This window comes from Gossypium hirsutum, chromosome A11 (genome assembly GCF_007990345.1).
Source record: "Gossypium hirsutum isolate 1008001.06 chromosome A11, Gossypium_hirsutum_v2.1, whole genome shotgun sequence".
NCBI lineage: Eukaryota > Viridiplantae > Streptophyta > Magnoliopsida > Malvales > Malvaceae > Gossypium > Gossypium hirsutum.
This window is the reverse complement of record NC_053434.1, coordinates 121,561,897-121,570,154: the sequence shown is the minus strand read 5'-3', so window position 1 is coordinate 121,570,154 and position 8,258 is coordinate 121,561,897.

The following is an 8,258-nucleotide window of genomic DNA, read 5'->3' as shown; positions in this document are numbered from 1 at the left end:
TGAATCGGGCGATGTAGTTTAACCTTCCTAAAAATCCTCTGACTTCTTTTGGCGTGCGCGAAGGTGGTAACTCTTAAATAGCTTTTATTTTATCCGGATCAACCTCGATACCTCTTTGACTGACAATGAAGCCCATCAATTTTCCCGAGGTAGCCCCAAACGTACATTTGGCCGGATTGAGCTTTAGCTGGAACTTTCTCAGTCTGTTGAACAATTTCTTCAGGTTCACTACATGCTCTTCTTCCCCTCGGGATTTAGCAATCATATCGTCGACGTAGACCTCTATTTCTTTATGCATCATGTCATGGAATAACGTCACCATATCCCTCTGATATGTTGCTCCAGCATTCTTTAACCCAAATGGCATCACTTTTTAGCAGAATGTTCCCCACATTGTTACGAAGATAGTTTTCTCCATATCCTCAGGGGCCATCTTGATCTGACTATACCCCGAGAATCCGTCCATGAAAGAAAACAATTCCATTAGAACAACTTTTCTAGAAAACAAATTCCCTTACATGAAAATAGATTACATATGCGGTATTGCCCTTCATAGTCCAAGTAAACGCTGATCTTTTCTTCATGGTCGAATCTTGTAAATTCTCCAAAATATGCCTTTGCTAGCTCATTGCTGCTTAATCTGTGCCTCGATCTCTTGCTCACTTATCTCCATGATACTCATCAAAAAGTACCAGCTCTCGGATAATCTTCGTCGGTAATTAAATCCAGTCATGTATTCCTTCGTGGACTTCTATCTTTCTCTCGTCATGCACTTGGATAACCTTTGTTGGCTTGAATTACATCATGTATTCCTCCGTGGACATCAGCTTTCTCTCATCGTGTTTATTTGGACTATATTTAGACGACCGCACTATAATTCACTTTATCAAAAAATTCGTTTCCTTATGACAAACTATTCTATTTAGGAATCTAATTTTGAATCAACACATTATTTTCTTTGATGTAATGTAATGCAAATGCATGAATGCAAAAAAAAAAAAAGAAAGGCATTGATTCTAAATTTAATTTCATTAGAACAACTTTTCTAGAAAGCAAATTCCTTTACATAAAACAGACTACATATACGGCTTTTCTCTCATATTCCAAGTGAAGACACCTATCTTCCTCTTCATATCCGGATCTTATGGTCGAGTCTGACAAATTCTCCAACAGATGTCTATATTAACTCCTTTTTTGCTCGATCCAGGCTGCGACTCGTTGCTCACTTATTGCTGTGATACTTGTCAGCTCCTTTAAGAAGGTCAAGACGTGACAGCTCTCGAATAGTCTTTGTCAGTTTCTGTCTTCAGGCAATGAAGCAAAGTCTTGTATTTCTTCACGGGCTATCAGTCTTCTTTCATGTGTTCACTTGGACCATATTTAGACAACCGTATTATAATCTACTTTATCAAGAAATTCGTTTTCTTATGACAAACTGCTCTATTTAGCAATCAAATATGAATCAATACCTCCTTTCTATAATGATGTAATGCAATGCATTGATATAAAAAAAACAAAAACAAAACACGTTAGCACAGGAGAAATAAATCAAATAAAGCACCTAGTCGGGTGACTGCTAGGAGTTCGGAGTGGCTTTACCTAGGGTGAGCTCCTAGGTCTCTCTATATGCTGCTTAGTTCTAAAGTAGGGGTACCCAAACCGACAGATTCCTCGATCCTCACCCATTATAGGTTCATACAGACCGAGTTCGATTCAGGGGAATACATTTCCCTACGGCTATACGGAGGTAAAAACCTCACGAAAACGCAGGTACGGATATATCCCGAAAGCGATCCACTATCCTATACAGAGGTGAAGACCTCACGAAGGAGTAGTTTTTCACTTCCACTTAAGAGGGTGAAATTGACCAATAATGCGATGCGATATGCAAAGATACCTCAAAGAATTAAACCACTTAAAGCAAGCATATTATGAAGAGAGTCGTGAAAATAACAGACAACGTGCAATGCAGTAACTTTAAAATTGATTTTCGATTTTTGATAAAAGACAAAAAAATAATCAATTTAAGGCTCGACTCTCAAATTCCCCAGCGGAGTCGCCAAGCTGTCGAAACCATTCTTTTGAAAACGGGGATCGACTTTGTTTGAAAGTGAAAATTAAAACGGGAGTCGCCACCAATCTTTTATCAGGTGTGATCGGATCACCTTTGTTTTAATAAATCAATTTTAGTTTACTAAAACAGGGCCTTTGGTCTACGAAACTTGAGAGAATGAGTTCGGGAGTCGGTTACGTGCGAGGAAGGATAAGCACCCTCGACACGTCCAAAAAATTGGTACCGAATTGATTAGTTATTGTCTTAATGTCGAAAATTAAAAAATCGGGAAGGGACTTGAAATACGATCTTTTCTATTAATACTGATTTTGAAATTCTTGAATTAGCTTAAATCGATTTGTTTAAAGATTTCCTTATCTCGAGATGTCGGAGTATCACATCCCGTAAGTTAGGACACAATACCATGAATTCCCGAGCACAAGGTCGTCTTTTAATTTAAATTGGAAATCCGTGTATTTCAAAACTCAAAAGGATATTTAGCTATTTAAAACCAACGAGAGAACCAAAACCCCGTAAGTTAGGGCACAATTCTTCGATGTTCCAAAATGCGAAACATTGCCTTATTTATTGAAATTAATTAAAACATGAGAAAAAATATTCCTAAAGTGAGAAATTAAAAATAGATAAACGATGCAAAAAATGATATCATTAATGAAAAATATTAACATGGAATACTAGAATATTAGAATAACAATAACAATGATATTTACAAAAAAAAAGAAAATAAAAACAAATCATGTACTAATAATAAAATAGGAAAAATGATATATTTGGTAATAATAATATAAAATAATAATATGTACATAAAAATACATATATATATGTGCATATAATAAAAGTATGTAATAATAATAATAATAATATCTACAATAAAAGAAAATATTAGGAAATGTACATAAAAAATATATACATAAAAAAATTTTACAACAATAATATAAAATAATGATATGTACAAATATATATATATGTACATAAAATATACACTAATGTAATAATAATTATAATAATACTAGCAATAGTAATAATTAGTAATAATAATATATACACAATATGGTATTTTAATATATATATTTTTATATATAATAATATTTAAGAATATATACATAAGATGATGTAAAATACATATAATATATATACGTATTAGAAATGATAAAAATTATTAACACACTACATAAGTAAATAAAATATAATAATAATACTAAAATAATTAATTTAAATAGTAAAATAACTAAAAATGATTAAATTGAACTAAAAACAAAATATTTGGGGCAAAATTGAAATAAAAATAAAAGGAAAGGACTATATTGAACACGCCCGGAAACAGTGGGGGGCCAAAACAGAAAATATTCCTTCCCTCAAAGCATAACATAGCAAGAGGGACTAAATCGCAAAGCGCTACATACTTTAAGGCCAATTTTTGACAAAAAAAATCATTTTGAAGAGAGAAAGAAAGAAAAAAAAAGAAGGGAGAAAGAAGAGAGAAAAAAAAACAACACAAAAAAAGAAAGAAAAAAGATTCGAAAGAAGAGGAAAAAAGAAAAAAATGCAACCTTTTTATTGATGTTTCTTTTGTTTCAAAATTTGAAGAGATTTTTGTGTTTGTCTCCTTTTTCAATCTTTGTAAAATCCCCCCTCCTTTTTTCTTACATGATTTTTGAATGGCTTTTTATAGCCATCTTTTACATGATTTTCTATTATTTCTTTTTCTATTTTGTAGTAGGTGGTGGTAGACAATGGATATAAAAAATGGGAGGAAAAATGGGGCAAGTGGGAAAGTGGCTAGGTGGCTAGGGTTTCTTAGTTTTTTTTTTTGGTTAGGTTTTTTTTTTCTTTTTTTTGGGGTTAGGTTTTTTTTGGGGGCTTAATAGGCTTTTGAATTGGGTTTAATATTTGGGTTTTGTAATGGGTTTGGGTAGATGTAAATGGGTCATGGGTTAAGGGTTTTAGTGGGTTTAGAGGTTTGGTTGGGTTTTGATGAAATCGGGCCCGGGCAATTCGGGCTTCTACAGTCAGGCTCGCCGAAAACTTTTTACCTACACTTAATAGGAACAGTTTTGTGGCTTTTCACTGATACTTATAAATGTTGGTAAAAGTAATTTTTTTATACCGCTTGTTATTTTTCTTCTCTATTCATGTTAGAGAAATGATATATTAAAATTTGCAAATTTATGATCACTTCAATAATGTTGTTCAATGTATCAAAGTAAGTTTTACATAATTATTTATAGATTTAATACAGATTTTGGACAAATTGATTGTTGCTAGGGTGAAACGTTTGACCGAATCGAGTGAAAAAATTTCGAGTTAATTGAGTTGGCAAGTCCTATTTTATCATCTTAACTTGATTTAAACTTTTTTTCGAACCGAGTCGAGTCGAATCAAGTGAAATTGTTTGAGTTAAATTTAAAAAATTAAATATGTCAAATTAAAATCTTGTTACAGTATAACTAATTCTATGTTAAAGCACGTAAATTTGAAATCATATATATTTGAAAACTTTTTCAAAGCAAAATAATAAAAGAATGCTTTAGTAAATTATGAATGAACTTATTTAGGTCTCCAAAATTATTATTCTAGAAAATTTTTAATTTTTTATATTTCTTTACATATTTTTTAGATTTTTTTGAAATTTTTTTAAAAATATAAATTTTTGAATTTTTATAAATATTTTGAATTTTTTAAAATTATTTTGTTTATATTATAATTTCTATTCAAAGAGAGACAAATTTGCTCATTTTAAACTTGACAGGAATCAAAAGGATATTTATTCCAATTCAAATTATTCAGATTGTAAAATTCAACTCAACTCGAAATTCGAATAAGTAATTTGAGTTGACTCAAATAAGTAATTCGAGTTTATTCGAATAATTTAAACAACTCAATTTAATTAACTCAAAATTAAAAAAATTAATTTTTTCGAATCAATTCAAATTTTAGTAACCTCTAATTATTTTTCTTTCCCTTTTACCGTGCTTGATTGCTGAACCTTTTAAAAGCGAATTCCCCACTCAATCGACTCCTTTTAATTTCTTTTCAAAAACAAAATTAATAGACAGAAAGAAGGTGATAGCACGAACATAAAAGATTAAGGTATCTAATTTCCCACTAACCCTTTTTCTTTCTCTCGTTTCGATGCACTTTCTCTCATTTCCTTCCAAATACTCTTATTTTATTCGTATATTATAATAAAAAGTTGTGGTTAATGAATTAAGGGGATACCATATCTTACAAAACTAAATCTTGTCTCTTAATTTCTTTCCATTTTGAAAACAACTTTTTAATAAAATATACAAATAGAAGATAAGATTGGAATGAGAGAAAAAGAAATACTAAGTGGAATTACTTCTCTCCAACATACATCATTTTCTTTTCTTTTCTTTTCCTTTTCAAGTGGCACAAATGCCTTGGTCCTCAAAATGATGTTTTTTTCCTTTAGTTTAAAAAATATTAATATATTTTAAAAACACGATCACAAATTTAGAAATTATAGTACTTAGAAAGATTCAACAAATCCTAAAGGATGAAGGATAGTAGTGAATTTGGTACGTCCCAAGAGAAAGTCATCTTGTTGTTGATTGTCTGATTAAATTGAGTTTAGCGTACGGGTCAAATCTACAAATTTTGAAGATGCACCCAATAAAATTCTAGGGATAGTACAATAAGACAAAATTAATGGTACTTTTGCTCAATTTAATTTGATGTGAATTTAGAATTTCCTTTTTATCACAAAAAGAAAATATCGATATATTTTTAATATAAATTTATTACTAAATTCACTTTTGAATTATATTTTAACTTTTATATTTATTTTTAAAGTTTGTTTTACAAATAATATTTAAACCTGAAAAAACAATTGCAATTAAAAAGAATATGACAGCAATATTTTTATTAGATGTCGTGTAATTTTTTAGACAAAATGAGATAAAATTAATAATTTATCATCAAATTTTTTTAATGAACAATATGATAATTGAAATATAATTTAAGGATGAATTTATTAATAAATTTTTTAAATAATAGAAAATATGGTATACTTTTCTAAATATTTTGCTACTATTAATATTTTAAAATTTATTGTATTTTACTATTCCTTTTATATCAAAAATACAAGAGAAGGTGATAATAGTTAAATTTAAAACAAATAAATGTAGTTTTTAATTTGTGTTATACAAAACTAGTCCACCACTTTGTTTCATCAGTAATCTCAAACTAGTGTTCCCACCACATTTCCCCTTTAGATTTAAAAATTGACAACTACAAATATTTCATTTTCATTTGTATATTTCATTAAAAAAAAGTAAATGTTGTCATTTTAATTAATTTCCAACTACAATTATCAAAATATGAAGAAAACAAAAAGCAGGAGAGAAGTGGTACTAATTTTATCTTACCACTTGCACCCCAAACAACCATTTATTCCCCTTTTAAACTACCACACTAAATTCGTACTCCTTTTCAAAAGGATAGTGATCTATTTACTACTTTAATTTTATATATATATATATATAAAGTTATTTTTATTTTCTATTTTTAAAAATTTTTAATTTGTGTTTCTTTTTTGTGTCAAAATGAATAGAAAAGTTGATATTTGTTAATTTTGCTGAAATGACATCCACTTGTATGCCATACCAACAATTAATTAATTTTAAATATATATATAAGTTTTTAATTTTTTTAAAAAAATTTTAAAAAAGTGTAAAATTTATCAAAATTATTTAATAATAAAAATTATAATAATACTCTATTATTTATTATTCAATTAATGACTAAAAATGAATGACAGATTCGATCATAATCTTTCTTACTTTCGAGATATGCAAAGTTTTACTTACTTTATTCTTTCTACTATCAAGCGAACACAATTTCTCCTGTTTCAGTCTTCTTTTTCCAGTTTTTAGTAAAAGTAAATTGCTAGGGAACTATACTAGTAATCTCTCTAATTTTATTGTTGAAATTTTCGGGATTAATGATTGAACTATGCAAACTAGAAATATTTTTCTTGAACAAAGAAGGAGATTACTCAATTCATTTCCGTATCCCTCTTGACCTGTATACTAACCTCCATTTCAAATGCATATCTCATTTTTGCGTAGCAGGGGCATGAAAATCCACGAGAAGCAACTGAACTTATTGTATGTGTCAATTGCCATTTAACAAATAAATCAGTGGAGTTTTAAGAACTAAAAGAGATGAAAAATTAAATAAATAACTGAAATAATTTTCTTTTATAAAGTTAAAAGAGCCAAATAAATGAGCTAAATTTAAAGAAAATGCCGATTTTGGAAAATCGACCTATTCCCCTAAATATCCTAAAAATTGGCCTATTTCTAATTTCTTTTCCAAAATCGGCATTTCTCTCAAATTTAGCCCAAATAAATGATTATGCTTTTAAGAAATTAGTAAAACTTTTAAATATGATTTTATCATAAACATACTTAAATAATTCACAGATATGTAGCTAATATAGGCTCTTAATAGTTTGATGCCGCATTATTTATGTCCAACAATAGTTGCTTGGTTACTAAGAAGGATTAACAATGATATCAATAACTACCAAAACACCAAGCTTAAGAAAAAACTCGTAGCCATGAATATGACTTCTCAATCCCAGAGAAAACCACCACTAGTCCCATCTTCTCATCACACTCCATCTGTTTCATTTAAATCTTTATCATCTCTATACAAAAAATTGCACTACTTATCACAATTCAACAGATTTTTCACAGCCTTTGAGTCAATGTCACAAACAAGCTTTAACTAAGACATAATGAATCTGAAATAAATCATTTAAAGAAAATATAAAAAAAAATTGAAATAAGGGTAAATTACGCTAATAGTCACTCAATTTTGGGAAGCTGACAAAACAGTCACTTTGGTTTCAATTCAGTCACTCAACTTTCGAAAAATAATAGAACAGTCACTACCGTTACAAATGTAACAAAAAACCGAGGTGGCCCGTTAACTTGCCATGTTGGCATCCCACGTGGAAACGATGACCTCTACACCATCCTGTTAACTTGAAGTATTTGACTAGAACAAAAAAGAAAAAAATCAATAGGGAAGCAAAAGATGGAAGGGGAGAACCCAGATATATATGCTCTTTTTTTCTTATTCTCTATGTTGTTTTTCTTTTTCATCTTGTTTGTTTCCTCTGTCTAATCACTTTGTCAAACTTGTTAGGAAG